This window comes from Lagenorhynchus albirostris, chromosome 17 (genome assembly GCF_949774975.1).
Source record: "Lagenorhynchus albirostris chromosome 17, mLagAlb1.1, whole genome shotgun sequence".
NCBI lineage: Eukaryota > Metazoa > Chordata > Mammalia > Artiodactyla > Delphinidae > Lagenorhynchus > Lagenorhynchus albirostris.
Window position 1 is genome coordinate 30,186,757 of NC_083111.1, and position 26,155 is coordinate 30,212,911.

The window sequence follows — 26,155 nt, forward strand, 5'->3', positions numbered from 1 at the left end:
GCCACAAAACAAGTCTCAGTAAATTAGACTGAAATCATATCAAGCATTTTTTCTGATCACAATGCTATGAGACTAGAAATCAACTACAAGGTAAAAAACTGAAAAAACACAAGCATGTGCAGACTAAACAATACGCTACTAAACAACCAATTAGTCACTGAAGAAATTAAAGAAGAAATCAAAAAGTCCCTGCAGAAAAATAAAAGTGCAGAATGCACTGATCCAAAATCTACAAAACATGGCAAAAAATGTTCTAAGAGGGAAGTTTACAGCAATACAAGTTTACATAAAGAAATAAGAAAAATCTCAAATAAATAGCCAAATCTTACATCTAAAGGAACTAGAAAAAGAACAAACCAAACCCAGAGTTAGTAGAAGGAAAGAAGTAATAAAAATCAGAGCAGAAATATATGAAATACAGGCTAAAAAAAAAAAGGAAAAGGTCAATGAAACTAAAAGCTGGTTCTTTGCAAAGATAAAAAAAAAAATTGAGTAACCTTTAGTCAGACACAGCAAGAAAAAAGGGAGTGGGCCCAAATAAATGAAATCAGGATTGAAAAAGAAAAATTTATAACAAATAACACAAAAATGCAAAAAAATCATAAGAGATTACTATGAAATATTATATGTCAATGAAACTGATAATCTAGAAGAAATAAACAAATTCCTAGAAATGTAAAATCTCCCAAGACTGAATCAGGAAGAAATGGAAAATGTGAACAGATGTATTACTAGTAATGAAATTGTTTAGTAATAAAAAAATTACCAATAAACAAAATTCCAGGACCATACAGCTTCACAGGTTAATTCCACCAAACATTTAGAGAAAGGTTATGTTTCTCAAACTATTCCGAAAAATTAAAGAGGAAGAAACATTTCTCAAATCATTTTACAAGGCCAGTATGACCCTGATCTCAAAACTAGAAAGATATCACAAAAAATAAAATTACAGGCCAATATCTCTCATGAACACAAATGTAGAAATCCTCAAGATATTAGCAAACTAAATCCACCAATATTTTAAAAGGTTCATACACTGGAATCAAGAACTCATACAACTCAACATCAAAAAAAAAATAATACAACCTAGTTTTTAATAAAATGGGCAAAAACCTGAATAGAATTTTTCCAAAGAAATACAGATGATGAAAAGGTACATAAAAAGATGCTCAATATCACTAATCATTAGGGAAATCCAAATAAAACTACAATGAGGTATCACCTCACACCTTTTAGAATGACTATTACTAAAAGACAACAAATAGTGTTTTTATTTTGGGGAGATACATAACCAGGAGTGAAATTGCTGGGTCATATGGTAGTTCTATTTTTTGTTTTTTGAGAAATCTCCATACCGTTTTCCATAGTGGCTGCACCAACTTACATTCCCACCAACTGTGTACAAGGATTCTCTTTTCTCCACATCCTTGCCAACATCTGTTATTTGTGTTCTTTTGATGGTAGCCTTTCTGACAGGTGTGAGGTGATATCTCATTGTGGTTTTGATTTGTATTTCCCTGATGACTAGAAATGTTGAGCAGCTTTTCATGTGCCTGTTGGCCATCTGCATTTCCTCTTTGGATAAATGTCTATTTAGTTCTTCTCCCTATTTATCATCAAGTTGCTTCGTTTTTTTGTTTTTTTTTTTTTGATGCTGAGTTATATGAGCTGTTTATATATATTGGATATTAATTCCTTATTGGTCATATCATTTGCAAATATTTTCTCCTATTTAGTAGGTTGTATTTTCATTTTGTCCATGGTTTTCTTTGCCTCTTAAACATTTCAATTTTTTCTCTTTTTTCATTTGCCATTCTTTCTTTCTCTCTCTATCTCTTTTATTAACATTTTCCTCCAATCTGGACAAATCTTAATTTATTCTGGTTTGGATTCATGGTAAAATGATTCTCAAAATCTATACCTTCTCCAAATATCTTCCCAAACCAGTACCTACTTGCATTTTGGATTGTGTGTTTGTGTTTTTCCTCCAAGTACTTTCTGCTTTTGTCTAACATAGAATTCTTAATCATGTATTGTGATTTATTTCTGTGATCCTTAAAATTGCATATATTATATGATGCATCTCCAGAGCTCCTGCTTTATACTCTTTACAATTGCAATTATTTGCTTATTCATAATCATTTACCTAAAGTCTGCCTTTCATATTGTGCTTGGACTGTATGATAGCAGGGACCACCAATCAATTATTATTGATTACTGATTGGCTAGTGTTTTAAATATCTACTTTCCTGTTGAATTATCAAAGATGAAAAGAGTGAGTCTGTGTCTCCATGCCTGGCAAACAGTAAATATTTAGTAAATTTTGTTGAATGTTTACCAATCATCCCTCTTTCCAAGAGTGTCTAATTGGGAAATCATATCACAGAATAATTTATAAAATATAAAGTCCACTTCTGGCTTTGCACATGACCCATCATCTGCACTGCTGTTATGGGACCCCAGGTACCATAGGAGATAATATTAAAATTGAATGACTTAATTGTAAAATAAATGCTAAGTTATCTTTTATTTAAAAAAAGAGAAGGGATAATAATTTTTTGAATACTTATTATATGCCAGGGCCAGTCATTCTTCTACTCAATTCAATTTGGTTTCCACTTTGAATAGTCCTCTAAGGTTTCTAATAGCTTCTATTTTAGATCCAATGGAAAGGTTTCAACCTTACTTAAATCTCAGCATTTAACATAGATAACAAGTTTTTCCTTTTTAAAGTACTCTCCTCCTTTGAATTCCTTGCCCCGTGATCTCCTGGTTTCCCTTCTATCTCTTTGATAATTGTCTGTAAAACTATATTTTCAGCAGGCTCATCTTCTTCTACCAAGAAACTAATTGTTTCTGTTTCACTTACCTCAGTAATTAGCTTTTATTTTTTCACTTTATACATTTTTGCTTCTCTATCCATGGTGAAACATTAGTTACTATCTACATGTACACAAAACAGAACATAATGTTTCAAGTGTAGACACTTCCCTGAGCTCCAAACACATATGTAAAATTGCCACTTTGATACCCCTACCTTTCTCTTTTGAACTCAATATATCCATATCTAAAAACTATGAATAACTTTATACCTACTACCACACAAAGTAGTCAGTCTCTTTTCATTTCTAGAAACAGATCAATCATCCATCTCATATCTTATCAACTATCTCAATAGATGCAGAAAAAGCATTTGACAAAATTCATCATCCATTATTGATAAAAACTCTTAACAAACTGTGCATAGAGGGAGCATGCTTCCACACAATAAAGGTCATCTATGACAAGCCCACAGCTAACATCATATGCAACAGTGAAAAGCTAAAAGATTTTTCTTGAAGATCTGGAACGAGACAAGAATGCCCACTCTTACCACTTCTATTCAACATAGTACTGGAAGTTCTAGCCAGAGCAGTAAGGCAAGAGCAAATAAATAAAAAGAATCCAAATTGGAAAATAATAAGTAAAACTATTATATTTTGCAGATGACATGGTACTGTATATGGAAAATTCTAAAGACACCATTAAAAAACCATTAGAACTGAGCTTCCCTGGTGGCGCAGTGGTTGAGAGTCTGCCTGCTGATGCAGGAGACGTGGGTTCGTGCCCCGGTCTGGGAAGATCCCACATGCCATGGAGTAGCTGGGCCCATGAGCCATGGCTGCTGATCCTGCGCATCCGGAGCCTGTGCTCCACAACGGGAGAGGCCACAAGAGTGAGAGGCCCACGTACCACAAAAAAAACCCCAAAAAACAAAACAAAAAAAACATTAGAACTAATAAGTAAATTTAGTAAAGTTGCAGGATACAAAGTCAATATGCAAAAATCAACTGTGTTTCTATACACCAATGAAGAACTATTAGAAAAAAACTGTTTAAACAATCCCATTTACAATAGCATCAGAAAGAGTATATACTAAGCAATAAGTTTAGACAAGGAGGTAAAAGATTTATACACTGAAAATTATAAGATATTGGTGAAAGAAACTGAAGACACAAATAAATGTAAAGCTATTCCATGTTCATGGATTAGAAGAATTAAAATACTTAAAATGTCCATTCCATCCAAAGTCATCTATGAATTCAATGCAATTCCTATCAAACTTCCAATGTCATTTTCACAGAAATAGAAAAAAAATCCTAAAATTTGTATGGAGCCAAAAAGACCTGGAATAGCCAAAGCAAACCTGAGAAAGAACAAAGCTGGAGGCATCTCATAACCTGGTTTCAAACTATATTAAAAAGTAATCAGAACAGCTATAATATTGGCATAAAAACAATCACACAGATATATGGAACAGCATAGAGAGCCCAGAAGTAAACCCATTCATATATGTCAATCAATTCTTGACAAAAGGAGCCAAGAACATACAATGGGGAAAGGATAGTCTCTTTAATAATGGTGTTGAGAAAACTGGTCAGGCACATGAAAAGGAATGAAACTGAGTCCCCCTCATACACAGTACACAAAATCAACTCAAAATGGATTAAAGACTTGAGTATAAGACCTGGAAATGTAAAAATACAAGAGGAAAACATAAGGAGTAAGTTTTTTGACATCATTCTTGTCAATGATTTTTTAGATTTAACACAAAGCAAAGGCAACAAAAGCAAAAATAAATAATTGGAACTATATCAAACTAAAATTTTTCCATACTTAAAGGAAACTATCTATAGAATGAAAAGAAACCCTATAGAATGGGAGAAAATATTTGTAAACCAGGTATCCAAGAAAGTGTTAACATGCAAAATATATAAAGAATACTCACAACTCAATAAAAAAAAAAGTCATACAACCCAGTTAAAAATTGGGCAAAAGACCTGAATAGATATTTTTCCAAAGAAGGCATACAACTAACCAAGAGGTACATGAAAAGGTGTTCAACATCATTAATCATCATCAGGGAAGTGATGATGAAAACCACAATGAGCTATCACCTCACACCTGTTAGGATGTCTTTTATGAAAAAGACAAAAAAGAAATAACACATGTTCCTGAGAATGTAGAGATAAGGAAAACTTGTACCCTGTTGGTGGGAATGTAAACTGGTAAAACCACTATGGAAAACAGTATGGAGTTTCCTCAAGAAATTAAAAGTAGTACTGTCATATAATCTGGAAATCCTACTTCTGAGCATAGAGCCAAAGTAAAGGAAATCATTATCTCAAAGAGATATCTGTTTCCATGTTAAATGCAGCATTATTCACAATATTCAAGATAAGGAAACAACCTAAATGTCCAGGGATAGATCAATGAACAAAGAAAATGTGGTGTGTAGATACAATGGAATATTATTGAGCCTTAAAAAGAGGAAAATCCTGTCATTTGGGAAATGAACCTGGAAGGCATAATGCTAAGTAAGCCAGACAGAGACAAACACTGCATGGTGCATGTTATCACTTATGTGTGGAGTCTAAATTTAAAAAAAAAAGTCAAACTCATAGAAACAGAGAATAGAAAAGTGGTTGCCTTGGGCCGTAGAGTGGGGAAAATATGGAGAGGTTAATAAAAGTATACAAACTTTAAGGTATAAAATGAATAAGGCCTGAGGATCTAATGTTTAACATGGTGATTATAGTTGACTTCTCTGTTGTATAATTGAAATTTGTGAAGAGAGTAGAAAAATGTTTTCACCAAAAAAAGGAAGAAATAATATTTTAGAAATATAACTCTCTCTCTTTCACACACACACACACACACACACACACACACACACACTCAGTTTTGCCATTTTATAGGAAAAGAAGTGAGGTAATCAGATCATGAACATGGAGTTCATGCATCTTACCATATTCTATAACACAGAAGCAGCTGTTTTTTTCTGCTAATTAAATAGGGGAATGGCTTTTCGAATGTTCAACTAAGGTGTCAGGCCAGGAACAAAACCCTGGGAATCTGGAGCACTATCTATTTGTCTGCGGTACCTGTTTGAACCCAAAACTGTTAAATGATCATGTGTCTCCAGTAGCTAAATATGTGGGCCCTGGAATCAAGGCTTGAAGTAGGATGGAAGTCTCTCACCATCTCTCCTAGTGACTTACTCATAGAATTTGTGCTTCGAATCCATTCATCCTTAGGATCTTCTGGAATAGAGTTCCTGATACTTAGCGGGGGAAGTGTTTCCTCTAGGGGATACAATAAGGGTCCCACTGAACTGACCATTGACTACCATCTGGCCATGTTGGATCTTCATTCCAATATACCCACAAAAAGTAATAGAATGATTAGGCTAGATGACAAGGATGACTAGAATAATTAATTGACCATATTAGCATGACAAGCTGGTACACAGTGGGGACCAGAAGAAATATGTCTGAGTAAAAGGGGCTCTGTTGACATCTCTTGCTGCTTCCATGCTTAGTAAAATCTGTGAATGAATAATGGGAGCAACCATAACATAATAAGGGCAAGTTAAATAAGGGCCCAGACTCCTTATGTATAAAGATTTGGACCATCTTATCTGACATCTTAAAGTAAAGATCATGTATTAGTAAAAGGTTTTCCAAGACCAGCTGCAGCATGGAGGATTCCATTTCAATTCATTTGATTTGTTTGCTAACCAACCCTCTTTAAAGTCTTTTTTCAGGTGATTTCAAATGGCCATTTTTTTTAAGAATTGTATTTACATTTCCCTTCTCAGAGAAGAAAGAACATTCTGTTTTCACTTGTGAGTTTCATAAGTTGGTGTGAGCTCACTGGAATGGTTCAAGGTGTGTACTACAGCAGGTCAAGTTTCTGTGGGTCTCCAGATCCACTTAGACCTTCCTGCTCCCAAGATCTTGGCTTCCTCTCCAGAGCTTCCCAACAAAGGAATGATGTAACATCAAGTTATAAACTGTGGCAAATAGAACTACCATACCATCCAGCAATTTCATTCCTGGGTATTTAACTGAAGGAAATGAAAACATTAATTAGAAAAGACATATACACCCTAATGTTCATAGCATAGCAGTATTATTTACAATAGGCAAGATATAGAAGCAACCTAAGTGCCCATTGACAGATTAATGGATAAAGAAGATGTGATATAGATAGATAAATAGATAGATAGATAGACAGATACTTAAGGATGAAATCATGGAGTCTCTAAACTCCCTTTTAAAGGGTCTAATAGAATTTATTTTTCAGCAAAGGAAAAAATATATTTCCAAATATTATAAAATTATGTGCAGACATATAAGTGTTTGGCACATATGTTTGTTAAGGATTAAAGCATTAGTAGGTGAAAAGAGGAAGAAAAGTAAATTGGTATTAACATAGTGCCAGAGTAAACATTATTTCATTAAGCCTCATGGATATGAGAACAACAGGACTTTCATTATGAAATATTTAAACAACATATGAGGAAAATGAAACTGCAAGAAAAGCAGCAAAGTACATACTTCTGAAAAATTTTGACAGAACAGTGTCAGATACAGAAAGTGAGAAAGATAAAGAAGGAAAGATATTGCCTAATGATGCATATCGAAAAATTTAGAACAGATTTTTATAAATAATATATAAAACTTGTTTAACAATACATTAGCTGTTTTTTTATTCCTCACACCTAGTTTTCTAGATCCTCAGTTTTCCCCCATAGTGTTGATAAGTTTGGATATTTGAATATAGAATCTGTCCTGCCAAGCAAAGACTTGCTTTATAGTCACTATTGTTAACACTAAAAATCCTTGCATTTATTCTTGTTAATATTTAAAAATAAAATATTTATTCTTATTAAAAGTAAAAACTATTTTTAAAATATTAATGCCAATCACTTTAATATGCTTATATAAAGCCTGCAGTACTTTGACAAATATGCTATTATATAAACGATCATTTAGTGCTAAGGAAAAACATGAAGCCAAGAGAGCTTGACTTACTGGCTCAAAAACACACAACCACACAATAGATCTACTCATAAGTCCTGTTTGACAGGTTACAGTTTAGCCATCATTTTACATTTCATATGCTTCTGAGGTTGGTTACTCAATCCTCAGGTTGTTACTTATTCTCAGTTCTGCATATAAAGACACTAAATTCTTCTTCACAAAATCAACATCTTGTATCACAATAGAAACTCCAACACCAATCTTGGTACCAGCTTCTCCTTGCCCTGCAGAGGCAATTAATTTTGTTAATTGCAGGTGATTGCATTAGGAGAAACAATGTTCTATAGCCCAAGGATTAAAACAGTAAGAAGTAACATCTTCAGTGTAAACATTTTTTTGTAGGAATAATCCAAACTAATATTTTTAAAAGAAAATGTGATTGTACTTTTAAAAACTATAACATTACGAGCAAAATAATTGGCAATATATTTTTTGGCTCTAAATCATCATCGACTATAGATGTTAAGATTGTAAATGTGATTTTTCTAATTGTTTATTCACTAATTCCTCAAATATTTAAGGACCTACTATGTGCTAGGAATTATGCTTTGTGCTAAGGATATAATAGCAAAGGAAGCAGCTTTGTTACTTCCACTCACAGATGCCTGGAGGATTATATCAGGAGTAAGCTGTTACAAAAGAACAAGAAGTAACAGCAGTTTTCATAACTGTTATGAACTTGGGACTGTGATATGACACATTCTGAGAAAAAGATAATCATTTTCTGATAGTGTTTCTAAGCAGAGTTTGTACAACTTTATTTAGCAGTCACAAGTCAGTCAACTAGCAGAAGTTTTAAGGGGTAGACAGTCCCAAATGCACTGTTAAAGCAATATAGGGTATAGGGTCTCAGTGACCAAAACAAGGGGCTCATGTATAAATTGTTTAACATTTGTCCTGTGGCCCACTGACTGGTGTCAATTGCTTTTAAGACTTGTGTGTGCTCAGGAAATACTGTTAAGTGAGAAATTAGGGAAGGTAATTCACTATCTCTCAAAGAATTGGAGATTATGAAGGAAAATATTATGGTCTATTAGGCTAAATATTTTTGTTCCTTAACACACCAAACACTTTTGTATGGTAGTGACTTAATAGAAAGAAAAGTAGAAGATCTGACTCTGATAGGATTTTCATCTATTAAAATTTATTTATTTACTTTGTCTTTTATTGAAGAGGATTGAGCTTGAAGTACTTGATAGTTTATGCTGACATAATTTGCTGGCCTTATCTAAGAATATCTGAAGAGCTCTTGTTCATGCTGTCATGCCAGGATTTCAACCCTCTTACCTGCCCAGCTTCTGGAAGACCCCATTAACTGCAAATTCAAGGACTTTGAACATTGACTCTAGAAATTCTCAAACTATTTTAACTCCCATATATCTGAGCCTTTCTTATTCTTAATTTTGGAGACCATTTGATTCTGTTCTTTAATCAAATTCACTTTCATTCTTACTTTTATATTGCTCTCATGTTTATAACTTTCAGTAGTTTATAATTTTATTGATTTATCAGATTTATTTTTCTTCTTTGGGATTAATATTTTATAATTCTACTTGTTTAAAGAATTATACTGACTTTTGCTTTTATTTCTTTGTGGTATTAGAATCATACTGAATCATTATCAAGTAGACCTCAGTTGTTTTATCTCATTTTTAGCATTTATGTTTGGCATCTTTATTATTCTAATTACTTTTAATGAATTTTGATTTTTTTAATTTGGTTATGTTTTTGTTCTGTTTCCTATATTAAATAATAACTACTTCTGATATTTAAAAGGAATAAAGCAGTAAACAAAAGGACAGGAAAAAAAGATCAAACAAGCAAATAGGTAAAACATAATCATAAACAATTTTAAATTCCATAACTTTTTACTTTTTAATTATTAGTGAAAAAGGAAACACTACTAGAATGTATATACACACACACAAATATATGGTTGCCTAAATATTGACAATCAGAACTCTCAAGGAAGGACAGCCTAAGCTATGGCCAACCTACTTTCCATTTTCACTGATACCTCAATGGTTAAGTCTGCCAAAATCTCGAAATGTCTTGCATCTGTCTCTCTGAATCTATCTCTTACTACTGGAATAATACGTCCAATGATATATTTGCCCAAATCATTTAATTATGTGGATTTTCAAAATTAAAAGGTATTGCACTGTCTTTACTTTTTTTTTGCTCTGAATGTGCAGGCTCAGCGGCCATGGCTCACGTGCCCAGCCGCTCCACAGCATGTGGGATCCTCCCGGACCAGGGCACGAACGCGCATCTCCTGCATCGGCAGGCAGACTCTCAACCACTGCGCCACCAGGGGAGCCCTGTACTCTCTTTATACAAAAAGAGGAAGATAAGATAATAGAGGGAAAAACGCAAAGGATAGAAAAATAAAAATTCTCAAATTTCTCCCACAGTAGCCTGGCTATTAATCCTCAAGCAAAATCTGGACTTCTTAAATTGAGCCCTTTTATTGAAGGCATAATCAGACCTAAGGAAAATTGAGGTTCCCATCTGTCAAAAGTACACTGTCTAGTTGTAGAACTGCAACTGGTCTTAAAAATAGTATTGGCAATTTTGTTCCAACTCAACTCCATCCATTCAGAATCAGACACCATTTCTCAAGTTTGTTACTTTGGTTATATTTTTGATTCCATAATTTTTCTGGCAAGCTGGATATTTTGATGTGGTTTTACGTAGCTTAAGATAAATAAAATAAAACAAGTTAAACAGTAAGTTATTCTACCTGTCACCGAGTTGACATACGTTGTAACAAAATGACTTCAACTGAGGAGGTCAATGGAAGATCCGGACCAGCAATCTCGGTTCCAGGATACTAAGCAAAGAAATGCAAACTACCACGTTCAGCTTAAGCACAAATCAAAGTTTATTTAAGCATAGGTACACTCTCAGAGAGGGAGAGAGCGAAAGAGAGAGAGCATGCTGTTTCAGTAAAATGAAGCAAGCCCAAAGCAATGTTTATCGAAGCAAAGGTACACTCTCACAGATAGAGAGAGCGGGCTGTTTCTTCGAATTGAAAGCAGCATTCCTGTACAGGCTTTTTTTCCTTAAAAGGGCGCTTTTAAGGAGCATTTTGCAGGGAGGGGTGGTGAGTGACAGTGGTTCATTATTTGATTGACAGTCCCCAGCTATGTAACAAACTTGTTACTGCTGTGCATGCTCTCACCCTTGAATCACTAAGAAACTCCCAGTCAGGGGGCAAAACCACATGTAGATTTTATTATAATTATGGTATAATGAATTTGGGTTTACTATAAGTTATACACCTCTCTGGTCTGGGCATGCACAGCCGGCGGAAGTCCCCTCGTGTTATTGTGTGCCTCTTTATCAGGATAAGCTGCCCACTACACAACCATAGTTTCACCCGTTCTGGGTGGCATCAAGGGAAAGTCCTCAGATGGTTGGGTGTGACTCGATTTCTTCTTCTTGTCTTTCTCGTCACTGTCACCTCCTTACTGCTAACGTCTAACTACCTAACATAACTACTCTGACATATTCTAAATTCAGCCAAGATTTTTTCCGAGAAATTTATGTCTAAAGTGTATCCATGCAAAAGAGTTACAATTAACTGCCTTAATTAAATGGTGCCAGTTGATTCATGAGTTAAAATAACTTCTACAGTGTATGTAAAACTATTATTGAAAGTTCTTGGGTGCAACTAGATTCAAGAACAAGAGAAGAAAAGGGATTAGTATGCATTGAACTAAGGGAATACATTATTTTCATTCATCCAATATTATTTAAATGGGTGGGAAAATATTTTTGTCAATGTCAATGAAGATGTCCAATAAAGAGTGATTAATTCTGAAGGTAGAATAATTCAAAATCCAGTATTTCATTTTTTTAAAAAAATATTTTCTTGAATATATTTCTCAAATATATGTCTTAATTTTTTTATAAGCAAATTATTAAATGTTTCTCTCCTTAAGTAGATTCTAAAAGAAAGTAAAATTTCCTGTTTTACTCCAATTGTTTTAGCTTTTGATACAAGTTAATGATTAACATGGGACACACTCTCACTAGAGAGTAAAGAAGTGAGCAAAGATTATGCTGCAAGACAATCAGCCAAAGTTTGCTTCTGAGTCCAGTCAACTCAATTGTTTGTTATTGTTGACATAGAACAAATAAACTGCCAGATATTTCTCCAGCAAAGACAGGTTTATTCAGGATCAGCAGCAGATTGGAACTCAGTATCTGCAACCATGGCAAGCCATGAGCAAGTCCCCATGACAATAGAAGGAGGACAGCTTCTACAGAGGTGAAATGGAAGTTGGGAGGGCTATAGTTAAAAAAGAAGAATCCATGGCTCTTCACTGGCTGTGTCCTTGCCAGGAAAAAAGAGGAGTTCTTCTTTTTCCTGTTAGGCTCTGCTATCATTGCAGGGCCTGACAGGTTCCCCCATCTGGTCTTTTGGCTCTATTTAAGTGAAATTTCTCTTCATTAATTTTTCACATTTATAAAACAACAAGAGCAAACAACAACAGTAACAATACTCTTTAGAAGTATATAAGAGAGTCACCATAATACATAATTACTTGATATACGAAGAATCAGAAATACATGTCTTATTCTCAAAAGAAAAGACAATAAGTGAGGTTCAACCTCATGATAACTACATCTTGGAATGAGCACCCAAGAATTTAGAGCAGCTAGTATAAATACACTCAAAGAAATAAAGAAAATTATTCATGAGCAAATGAAAATATAGGAAATTAAAGCAGAGAAATAGATATTTGAAAAACCTAATGGGAATCCCAAAAGGAACATATATAACATTTAAATCAAAAAATATCACTGGGAGGAATCAGTGAACTCAAAGATAGATCCATATAAATTATCCAATCTGAAGAAAAGGGAGAAGAAAACATAAAACAAACAAACAAACAAAAAAACATGCAGCATATTGAAATGTCTTCAATATTTGTAATTGGTCTCCCAGAAGGAGAGATGAGAATGGGATAGAAAAATACGTTTTTAATGTGTGAAAAATTTGGTGAAAGACATAAGCTTATAAATTCAACAAGCGAAGTGAACCCCTAGTTCAGTAAACTCCAAGAAGGGTTGAATGGAGAAACCCATGCCCCACACATTACAGTCAAACTGCTATAAATAAAAGATAAAAATAACTTATTGAAAGCATCCAGAGAAAATAATACATTACATAAAGGGAATAACAATTTTAAATCCCTAACATTGCATCAGAAAATCTGGAGCCTAGAATGCAGTAGAACAATGTCTGTAAACTAGTGAAGAGGAAAAAAATCCTGTCAACCAAGAATTCTGATTTATCTTGTGGTCTATGAGCTCAAATAGTATGAGGCTTTCCTGAGATATTTACATTTATATTTATGCATGTTTCTGTGTATGTATGTAATAATTATATATTCATGACATTAAATAATGGTTTATAAGGAAAACTCCCTAACCTTAAAAACCTTAAAGTTTAGGTGAAGGGGGGTTGGATCATACAGTAACTGAAATAATTGAATGCTCAGGACAGAGAATCTTCACCGGGACCAATCCATTCTGAGGAAGGAAGAACCAGAAGAAAAGGTGTCCAGTGCAAAGGGAAGCCAAATATATCCATGGAGAGCAATTCTAATAAGCTGAAGCAGGCACAGAACATACTGCATTTCTCAGAGACATAACACAAGTTGTGAGGTATCTGGAGAGAAGAGGACTCAGATCCAACTCTGCGAGAGAGAGATAGAAAGCATTAAGCAGGCTAAACCTGAAGTGAGGGGTTGGGGAAAGAGAGGGAGCTAGGTAGACAGAAGGAGTTGCCTTTCTATTATAGTTTATTATATTTTTAGTTAAAAAAAAAGTTCATTTGATCTGCTAGAGTGAACAAGTTTTGACAAGTTTTCTTAGCCATTCTCTTTAACTGACTTGCTAGCCCAGCACATTAGCTCTAGTCTCTCCTTTCCTGCCTTTTGGACTCTGCAACAACCCCTTTCTATACCATCCAAGCCCACAGTCTGAGCCTGGACCTGGGTACCAGCATATACTTCTCCACTTGATAAGAAAAAAATTTCTCATCCCATAACCTTACCCTCCTATCACACAGCCTCAAGGAGTGCAATATTCAACTTATTAGACAAGACCTAATGAATGTCAAGTGAGTTATTAAATAAAATTCAAAGCAAGACTATTGATACCTAGTATTTTAGTTGTATTAGGACTCTTCTAAGTTCTATTTAATTATCTCTGAGTTTTGAACCATCTAAGAGTGAAATTTTTTGAACAGTGCCATAACCAGATGTTACAAAAAGATTAATCCAAGCTCTGGTGGCTGGCTCAGGTGGTCCTGTGAGTGACAGGAACAGTCAGGTTTTTACTTTGCTAATGGGTGTACTTAAAGTTTTATATATATTACCAGTAGAAGCAAATTACTTCCACTGAACATTTGATTAAATTGTACCTGTCACTTTGGATAGAATTGGCAGGGGTCTGTAATAATGAAAATGTATGTATACTTATATGTGTGCATATACACACACAACTCTAAATAAAATATTTTTCTTTAATATGCTTATATTAAACCCAGACTTTATATCAAAATTAGCAGGTTGGATAAAACCTAATGCTCTTGTCAAAGCTTTTACTACCATCTCATGTACCTTGCTCTGTCAACTTCTTTCTTTTCATCCACTGTCTCTATCTCCACCTGCTTTTTCCTATCAGCATTCAAAAAATTTCAAACCTCTGAAAAAAATAAACAAAATATCCCACAAATTCATCTCTCCATTCCAAAAACAAGGAAACAGCAATTTGTATCTACTGTATATCAAATATTGAACTAAATTCAGAACAAAACAGCAATAAACATGAATAATGTGATCCCTTACGACTTTATTGGCTAATAGGGAAAACTGAAATCAAACAAATATTTGCAAAAATAAGACAAGATGCTATGGAGATATATACCATGGTTACCCATGTTTCCTCCAGATGCAACTCTTATTTCCCCACCCTTTGGTTACCAAATTTCTTGAAAGAAACACCTTTACCCACTGTCCCCGATTCTTTTCCTTCAAACCACCCCTCATCTGACTGCAGTCTGACTCCTGAGCAAACCATTCAGTTGGGACTGTTTCACCAAAGTCTTAAAAGACTTTTGTTGCTAAATCTCATAGACCCAAATAAAGTAAATGATTGAGTCTGGGGTGGGATGATCAGGGAAGGTGTCCCAGACAAAGTGAAAGTCCTTCTAAATGTAGAAATTAAATCACCCACCAAGTGTTAAACAAGATAGATTCGAAAAAAAGGCATTAACTTAATCAAAGCAATGTAAATGTTCAAAGCAAGAAAGGTAAATCCAAGATCTCTCAAGCTTTCAGAGAGAAAATAAAACCCACAATATATTCACAGAAGCATGTGAAACAAACCATCACTGAACATCTTATCAGTGGGTCAATGCATTCATTTTTCTGAGGGGCAATGATTTAATCTAGAATTTTATATTAAATATTAATTAGATGTGAAGATACAATAAAAATATTATCAGGATTCAGAAATCTTCCCCACTAAATAACTTTTCTTCAGGAGTTACTTGGTGATATAAGCCAATAAAATGAGAGAATAAAAACAAAACAAAACAAAAAACACACATGATTTAGGAAACAGTTAATAGAAACCAAAAAAGCATTGAGGGAAGTCCCAAGGTGTCTATGTTCTTCTACAAAGCAGGAAAAAAGCAAGACTTTTAAAATGGGGATGGGGAGGTTTGGGAGTATGGCTTCCAAGGCAAAACAAAACAAAACAAAACAAAACATATTTTATAAAGTAAAGATTCAGGGAAATATTTAAGCTATGGTAATGACAGAAAATAAGGTGGAAAGAGAGAAAAGAGGTAACTGAAAACAACCAGAGATAAAAGACACATTGTTAAAAACGGCAGAATCATAGATGGAAGAAGCCCGAGTCACTGAATCATCTGGTCAGATGTATCTGTTTGTTTCTAATATCACTACGCAGCCAACTCCTATTATATAAGTTTCTAAGATTTGGATAGTATCTGTTACAGTAGCTACTGTTTCTTTAACACTTTGCTCTGTGTAATGCTTTTTGGGCCTAAATTTCACCTTGTCTGATATTGTAACCCCTGTTTCATTTTTTTTCCATTGTTGCTTTTTCTTCTCACTCTCTCTTTTTCTCTATTCTTCTCTTCTCTCCTCTGCTTCTTCCTCTTTTTCCTTTTCTTTCTCCTCCTCCTTCTCCTCCTTCTTTCCTCGGTATTCAATTTGCCTGCTATGACTTTTAAGTCCTACTTTTAAAACTCACTTTGTTTTGGATTTATGTGTGGTACACAACAAAGAATTGGGTTTTGTATAGTAGAAATCTAAAACTATTTTATAGATGAATATAGACCATTTACTTTTTATTAATGTGGTAACTATTTTGTTCTTATTTATTTATTTCTAATTAGAACTCTTTATTATATGGTGTGTTTTCTGCTTTTACCACTCGGATATTTTGGATGGTTTTCCTTTTCATTTTAGGACTACCTTTTAATGAAAACTTAATCATCCATATATTTCTCTTAATCCTTCATATTTTTAAGTAGTATCTATTATTTCCCTAGTAAGAGCAATATTGAAATTAACACATCTCCTCTTCTTCCCCATCTTCTGCTTATTTTTTCCTACCATTGAGTTTTGGACAATAATATTGTTTTCTTTTTTCTTTATCCTTATATCACCAATAGTTTTATTAAAAATATGAAGCCAACATGACATTTCTCAACCTTATGAGTGACTTGATCTTTTTGCCTAGCTGCCTAAAGTATTATTTCTGTCTAAAGTATTATTTCTATATGTTTGAATACTTGTAATGTTAACAAGAATATATCTGTGTTGATTATTTTAAGTCAGATCCCTCCCTGACATTTAAGGTGCCATTTAAATATTTACTTAAAAGGTGTTCTTTATTTCCATATTTAAAAAAATATATATTCAATATTAGTCTGTACATTTACTTTCTTCTTTTTCAGAAACTACAATTATGCATCTGATGGATCTCCTTGCCTTTCTTTTTACCTGTTATTTTCTTCCTAAAAGTTTTAACGTTTCCTATGTGCCATTTTATTTTGTTCAATTGTTTTTTTCCCTTTTCTGTATTTCTGAGGTTTCTGAAACCTCTTCTCTCACAAATGCTTTTTCTACTTTCTTCATTTCTTTGATTTTTTTTCTAAGTTTTGCCAGTTCACTTAGCACTTGCTACTATTGTAATATCATTTCTTTTCTACTTTTTGTATTTCTGTTTAATGGATTTGTTTTAAGGTGTGACTTTTATTAAAATTTTCTATTTCTTCATCATGACAGTATACATGGTCATCATTTTCATTTTCTCAAGGGCAACATATCCAATATCCTATAACTAATCATGCTCTTATTTATTTCTTACATTATTTTTGTATCTATGTTGTTCTAGATCATTTTTACTTCCTTACCCATGAATGATTAGGGTTTTCCTGAAGTATGCCTTTGCAAGAGTTTTGGAGGAAGGTCCTAAGGGATCAGATCAAGGGGACATTTCAGACTAACTGCTTTCTTAACACAAAGGTTCTCTTTCTCTTAAGAGACTAAAGGTATGTTGAAGAAAAATTTTGTCATGGTGATTTTACATAGTCTTACATCCTCAGCATCTCAAAATCATATTGTATCCTGGGGAGCATCTTGTGCCGTCTCACTCTAGTTTTCACCTTGATGTTAGAAAGCACAAGGAATAGATTTTTTTACCTCATGGTGAGTCCTTCATCTTCAACATACTTTTTTGTGCTAGTACTACTTTTCAAGATACACTTCCCCTGGCCTCTCTCAATGCTGTGATTTCTTTCCATGGCTTCTCAGGTTCATTTCCTCCTGCATACTCTGCTTAATTTCAGCTCTTTTGGCAGCCTTTAACTTTAATATGAAACCTGGGGATTATATTGTCTCCTTATTTTGCTGAATATGAAACTGTGATAGTTTTGTTTTTGAATAGCTTCCAGGAATAGAATGAACAGTGGTTGATTTATATAGTCATATTCCTACCAGAAATCTATCTCCATATATTAAGACAATTCATTTGATTCCTATTTACTTACTTTTCATTTGTAGAGATTGTTTTGTAATTTTCTAAAATGGAAGAAAAGTTCAAACATTCTAAGTCCAAACAAAGGCAAACAGAGTTCCTTCTTCCCATCCTCCCAATTGAGCTAAATTATAATTTTGAGTTAAATCAATAGTCAGTGTCCACATGGGTATTAAGTAAAAATAAAACAAGTAATCCTTATCATCATATCGTTCCTTGTACTTTTAAAATTTTGCCTGGAATTAATTGTCTCACTAACTTTTTTTTGCTTGCTTAGTTTATTATGTATCTATCACTAATTCACTCCCAAATACTTAGTGTGTCTCTCATCTCTGTACATAGATATATAGATTTCACTTTTTTTATGAAAGAGATCCCTCTATTTTTCTGCTCTCTTGCCATTTGCATGAAATCTAGGCCTATTCTCTCTTTCTTATTAGGATTTCCCTTCATTCTCACTCTTTGAATTCTCTGAGTTTTCTTCTTGTTGGATTTCCATGTATCCCTTATCAGTTATATACACATCCCCAGTAGCTTTCAAAATTATTTAATTCTACTTTGAGTAATACATTGACCAAGGTAGCAGGCAGAATTCTAAGATGGCCCCCATGATTCCTACCCCTGATATATACCCCCTTTAAAATTCTCTCCCCTTGAATGTGAGAGAGGCCTGTGAACATTATGGGATATCACCCCATGTATAGGTTATGTTATACAGAAGAAAGAGTTTTGCAGATGTTTTATGGTTCCTAGTTAGTTGGTTTTTAACTAACTTAAAAGGATATTATCTTCTATGGAACTATTTATGTGACTCTGTTAAAAGAGATCTGAGAGATTTGAAATGAGAGAGTCACATGATGGCGTTGAAGGAGCAAACTGCCGTGGTATAGCGAGACCTCAAGGCAGATAACAGTGGGTGGTCCCTAGGAGCAGAGAATAATCTTTTGCTAAAAATCAGAAAGTGAGGACCTCAGTCCTACAGTCATAAGAACTGAACTGGCTAACAAACAGGGACCTTGAAAGAGGACCCTGAGCCTCAGATGAGATCACAGCCCTGGCTGACACTCTTACCTAAGTCCGGTGAAACCCTGAACTGAGAAGGATTGACAGAATTCAGTCCTGCCTTTCAATCTGTGAAAGGCAATGTTATTAAAGCCACTAAGTTGTGGTAATTGGTTATGAAACAATAGAAAACTACTGCTTAGAATCCTCGACTGAAAATTATTTGCCCTCAGATTTTATAAACTGTTGCTTCCATTTTGTTAAGATTATGTACTGCCATCAATAAGTATGATGCAATTCTGACTCCTGGTGTTTTTCTACGTGACTAGTTCCCTCCATCCCCTGGTCACTGGAAGATTTTAGAGCATTTTATTTAAATGCAGTGGTCTAAAATATCAAGCTTATATATCTTAAAGAGAGTCTTTATTCAATCATAATGCTGGTCACTTGATAGATTCTTTTATTCTTCAAACTCTTAACCTCAGTCCTCGGCCCTCAGAAATCTTCCTCTTCTTCTCCTTCTCCTACATTTCTCCTCCTCCTACTTTCTTCTTCTTCTTCTTCTCTCTCTCCTTCTTTTCCTTCTCGATCTCCTATTCCCATTATAATTTAGATGTTGAAACTCTATAGCTGTTTTTTCTAATTTTCTTATCTTTTACATTTTTTCATCTCTTTGTGTTCTGGTTCTACTTTCTCTGAGATATCTTCACTTTGTTTTCTAATATTTTGACTGATTTTTCAAAACTTCTCGTATTTTCATTTTAATGAACTTTTCTTTATTCTTCTCCTACTCTTTTTTATAGCATCTAGTTTTTTTTGTTTTTTTGTTTTTTTGTTTGTTTTGTGGTACACGGGCCTCTCACTGTTGTGGCCTCTCCTATTGCGGAGCACAGGCTCTGGATGCACAGGCTCAGCGGCCATGGCTTACGGGCCTAGCCGCTCACAGCATGTGGGATCTTCCCGGACCAGGGCATGAACCCGTGTCCCCTGCATCAGCAGGCGGACTGTCAACCACTGTGCCACCAGGGAAGCCCACATCTAGTTTTTAAAACAAATATGTAGTATTTCCTTTTATCTGAGGATATAAATTATAATTTTTTGCATGTGTTCTCCTGCTCTCTGCATTGTCTTTGTTTTTTCCAAATTCCTTTTTGTTCATCTGTTGGGATCTGTTTATTATTATTTTTTAATATTAGAGACTTTCCCCAATGAGGGATGATCCTTGATCCTCCATTTATGTTTCATGGTAAAACACTGAAATATTTCTTAGAAGTTTCTGCATTTGGGCAGAACGATTCAGTGTGGGGGGGGGACTTTATTATAGAATGAGGAACCAAGATAGGCTTTTTACAGGAGGCTCACTAACTGTCATTACTTATAGGTCCTTCCTCTTGTGCTGGTCAGTTTTCCCAGAAAGGAATCCTCTAATCTCCAGATAATACTGGTTGCTATGTTCTATTAAAGAAGTAGAGAAGGGAGCTAGATGGTCCTACCTTTTATGTGAAGTTTTGAGTATGGCACCTTCACACTTAACCATGCCTGTTGTCTACAGGTGCAGAATTCCTTTGATTCAAATTCTATGAAGAGAAAACCTATTATAGGCTTTTGCTTGGGAGGAGGAGGAGTTGCCTGAATTGTTGGTGAAAGGGGAGGGAATCTAGAGGTGCAAACTATTCCTAAACAGACTTTTAATCAATCATCCTATTTTAAAACCTCCATGAGTCTGATTTTCAGAGTTTCTTAATGCCTTCAATTTGTGAAATTTGTAGTAAATTTATAGAGGTGGATTTATGTGCTTCTTAGCATTCTGCACTGAGCTTTCCTCTCTCTCCATGTCCTAATTCAGATACTACTTGCCTAGCTGTTGGCTTATAGAATTTGTGGACAAACAGCTGTCACCTTTTGGCCTAGTCTCACTTTTTGTTGTTGTTGAGATTATGATCTAATATAATACCTGTTCTATAATCTTTGTAGCTTCAGATTCTTTATTGATCCATTTTATTTTATTCATGGTGTTTTTATCCATCATACAGTCTTTTACTTAGTGTAAAAAAAAACAACTCTCCATTTTCTAAGAGAAATATTTTATCTAAAATATAGTCAAAAAATATATTTCAATCAAAATAATTTCAAATGCTATTGACACTACCTTCTTGTTGAAATTAAATAAATTAAAATGTAAAAAATCATGAATTATCCTGAAAAAAATAGTGATTTAAGCTAATATTAACATGAAAATTTAAATTAGAATAACTCATTCTTTCTGTAATTTTGCTTTGTCTTATAATACAGAAGTATGTATTCCTTTGTTATTATAAGTCCAATTATTCAGAGAGATCAAGTATTTAAAATGTTAAAATTTCACTGATAAAAACACATTTGAAAATTCAGACTCAAAAAAAAAAACCAAACACATTCGTTTTCTGACACAGAGAAGACTGAAATTCTACATTTATTCATGCATTTTTATTATAAAAAGTTGTGTGAGTCTCTCTCTTGGAATTCTGCTTAGCCAAGTAGGTTTGGTTTATCTGTATTTGGGGAGAGATATTTTTGGCAAGGATTCCTCATTCTTCAATTTCACTTTAAATGTGGTATACCTATGTGATGTGAACTGTAAATACTCTTTTGAGTATATAAGACAGAAAATTTTCTGTTTGTTGAATAAATGGTTAAATGAACAAATGGGGATCAAAGATATAGAATTTCATCACTGAATTCTACATTAAGCCAAAATTCCTCATATTGCCAAGATATCTTCAATTCTTTGAGGGTAATTTTTATACTCATGACTTTATTTTCTTATATTTTATGCTTACTAAACAGCTTTATTTAACTAATGTATCCCGAATACATGAACAAATATTTTAACACCATCAAAGATAATGGGGGTGGGGGACACAGAGAGGGATTTCTAACAAATAGATGGGACTATTGATACCAAAATGCTCTAGTATTGAAGGACTAATATATTTCAAGTAGAACAGTACATATTTTACACATATTGTTAGGACTTGGAAATTGACAAAGTAAGCAATAATCACTTGCTGTCATCAGAAATAAACTTAATGGTAAAAGTTATAGTAATGTATGAAAAATAAAAGTGGAAATGGTAGTTAGGGGAGATAAATGTTGAAAACTTTAAATGCAATATGATGTAAGCATGGGTTTTATCTTCCTCTCTTTATTTTTTTAAATTCCCATTTGGTTTCTGGGCTTAGTCTGAGAAATAAAACCTTTTTACAAAATTACCAATAAAATTCTCTTGATAATTTTAGCTGAATTGAAAACAGGAAATACCCTTTTGTGGGAAAGCCTCCTGCCCAGAGAGTATGGATTTTTGACCAGTTTCGTAAATGTAGAGACTTTGGAGGGTCTGGCTATCCCATTTTTATGTATATACAAACTTGACACAATGTTGCAAGAGTGAAGAAGTTCAACGATAATTATGATGTTTATATCTACCAACCACTAAAAATTATGTTATTGAAATTCATCTTCAATTTTGAAAATTTTAAATAACAAGGTGGATCATAAATTTTAATTTCCAAAATATCTGTCATCCCAACAAAGTTTTCTAAAATTAATCTATTGACTTTATTGTTTATAATGTAAAAAGGGTGGGTCATAGCAAAGCTAATTTCTTCTAGAATTTTTTCAGAAAAAATTGTTAACTTTGCCAAACAAAAACAGATAAAATTTACTTAAGGTTAGGAGTTCAACATTAGAAAACAAATTATTACTTTGATATATCATTTGAATAATTTTAGGAATAAGATTCTGAATGTTATTGGTGACATTAATCTGGCTATGTACCGTATTGAAAAAAACTGGAATTTTGCACTTCTGAGTATAAAAAAAAAATCTATTTGTTATCACAGTAACCCAGTCTGCAAACAAATTAACAAAAAAATCCAAAACAAACAAAAAAAGTACAACATACTTCCATTTTGTTAGTTGTGTCTTTATACTTAGTTTAAAACTGAATCGAAACCCAAACTGATGAGAATTAACAATTAATATAATTTAAATTAAAGTTATGAAACTAGCAATATATTTTTAAAATTAGTCACACAGTAATTATATCTTTTTTCAGTAGATGATATGGGATCAAGCAATGAAGACCCAGTGCAGCCAAAAATAAATAAATAATTTTTTTAAAAAGTTGCTGCATTAAAAAAAAAAAAAGATGTAGCAGCACTGTACTTAATTAAGAACAGGGAACAGAGAATGTAGTAATCCAAGATATTTAGATGGAAGTAACCTCTAGGTTTGTGTTTTGATAGCATGAGTGCCTAACTGCCAGAGATTAAAACTTTATCTTATTAATGCATTATCTTGCTTTCACTTAGATGGTGATAAGTGCTTCTACTCCTGGGATGTACCACATTGCTATAGAACTGCTATGTACCTTTTGTATATGAAAGTCTTCACTTGTTTATGTAACTAGACTTTTTGATGATTAAAAAAATAAGGAAAAAATTAAGTTGTTTTTATCTTCTTTTACTCATCTTGACATATTCAGAAATCTTTTATATTAATAACTTATCCTTTCCTGCACCACTGTTGTATTAATTTCCCCAGACCTAAAGTTATTTAAAGTTTGACCTGATTTACACCTTAGTTTCAAAGAGTAGACATATGCAATATCTGAGGGGAAACTCAGAGTTATCATTAATATTCATAGTTATAATGTGTAAATAACAAATACATTTCAATCTTTCCTCTTTAAACTCTCACTCTCATCAACTTCTTCTCTGCAGGTTTTGCTGGTACCTCTCTGTTAAAGATTTCTTTACTCTTTCGTCAGTTTCTATTCCTCAGACTCTCTTAATTTTTGGTGTTCTCTAATGTTCCTTCACACTCCTCTATTCTCATTCTATAAATTCTCAGTGATTTCATTTTTACCCAACTCTTCAACTAAATCTATGTAAGGCTCCCAAACATGTGTTCTCAATTCAATCCAAACCTCTAAGGATTAATTTTGTCTTGAAAATTTTAGCCAGATATTCCACGGATACCTCAAACTTAGCACAATGTTTATATCCAGGCCAGAGAAGCTTTTCTCCTGGGAACTCCTTGTCCACATATCCTGCCCTATATCTTCAAAGTAAAAGGCAAGGACATTGGAATGTCGTTCAGCTATCATGGGAGACAGACACTACTTCAGACAAGGAGGATTTGAATTGCAGAAGCAGTTAGGTAAAATAAAGGACAATTTAATCACCTTGTAAACTCCTACTTCATAATATCTAAAGGAGTAGCATTTTTCAAAATTGGCAAGTTATCTTTTTTTTCCATTTTTTTTCCTAAGGTTTCTGAGGAATTAGCATGGTATTTGCAACAGTACCATATGGGACTGGGAAACTCTATATGTAGATCTAGGCAATTTGCATGAAATATGATACCAATTTTTATTGACAACTGAATGAATAAAGCATGTCATAAATGAAATAATATGTGTTTTTATAAAAATATTTAAAACTGGGGGCTACCCTGGTGGCACAGTGATTGAGAGTCCGCCTGCTGATGCTGGGGACATGGGTTCGTGCCCCGGTCCAGGAAGATCCCACATGCCGCGGAACGGCTGGGCCCGTGATCCATGGCCGCTGAGCCTGCGCGTCTGGAGCCTGTGCTCCGCAACGGGAGAGGCCACAACAGTGAGAGGCCCACGTACCACAAATAAATAAATAAATAAATAAAACTCATTAAATTCCTAAACATTTTTCAGTTTATTTTAATAATTTTACTTTAAAATTTGATATACATTTAGTATACTTTGACTTTTAGTTTCAATAACCTTAGAAAAATTTTTGAAAACATTTTTTGCATTTATTTTAATTTACATTTTTGATGAAGATCTATTCAAATTGTAGACACTTTGAATAGAATTATATTTTATTTTCAATTATTTAAATCATTCAGTGAATACAATTCAATGTCAGGATAGTAACTGAAAGTATAAAAGTATAGCCCAGAAAAGGAAAAAGATTAAAAAAGACAAGAAATAGAGATATTTTCTGGATGAGGAATATGTTTCAAAGTAGAATAGGATGTATCTTTTTTAACAGTTTGTTAGTTTGACTTATAATTTTTTTTTCCTTTTTTTTTTTGTGGTACGCGGGCCTCTCACTGTTGTGGCCTCTCTCGTTGCGGAGCACAGGCTCTGGATGCACAGGCTCAGTGGTCATGGCTTACAGGCCCAGCTGCTCCGCAGCATGTGGGATCTTCCCGGACCAGGGCACGAACCCATGTCCCCTGCATCGCAGTGGACTCTCAACCACTGCACCACCAGGGAAGCCCTGACTTATAACTTTTAAATATTTAGAAATATGGAATGTGAGCCTACATTTGTACTCTTTCCATAGGCCCTAAAAATGTTAGGGGTAGGACCTCCTAAATTCTTTGTGTCCACAACCCAACTTAATATCTTCTTCTAAATCTACTTTGCTTCATCAATTTTCTAACTTGATGCATGACACAACCCACTATCCAATTACTTAAGCCAGAAACCTAATTGTCACTTGAATTTTTCTGCACATCTGACATCTACTCACAAAGGTTGTATTTATTTTTTAGTACATTTAGAAAAACCTTTAGAATTGTCCCTTCCTCAGATAACCTTCCTAACCAGGCTCTACAAAGCAGTTTCTCCCACCCTTCCATACAGTAACACCTTATCTCTATCTAATTTCTTCATTGTACTTATTAGTTTGGAAATTATTATATTTATGTGCTTATTTATCCATGATTAATCTCTACCCCTTCACTAGAAGATAAGCTCCTAGCAGGTTTATTTGGCTCATCACTGTATATAGGGGCTTAAAATAATATCTGGCACATGATAGCCACTCAATAAATAATTTGTTAATGAATAAATTTTCTGTGTCCACATAGAATGTTGTCATTGGCTTTACAGGTGCATTTAGAATATTTTTTCACTGACTGTTCAGAGAAGCATTCTCTTAAATAACAGGATTTTCTTAGCTGCAGTGCTGATAAATGTTTCACCAAGCAAACTTAGGGTGATGAATGATGCTTGAATCCTTGAAGAATTCTCCCCTCTTTGACAATCTTCTGGACTTACTTCATTCTTGAAAAAGCACCCACTCTTTTTTTTTATATTTTATTTTTTTTACAACAGCACCCGCTCTTTTAATAACATATGATCATTACTTTTCTTAACAGCTTTT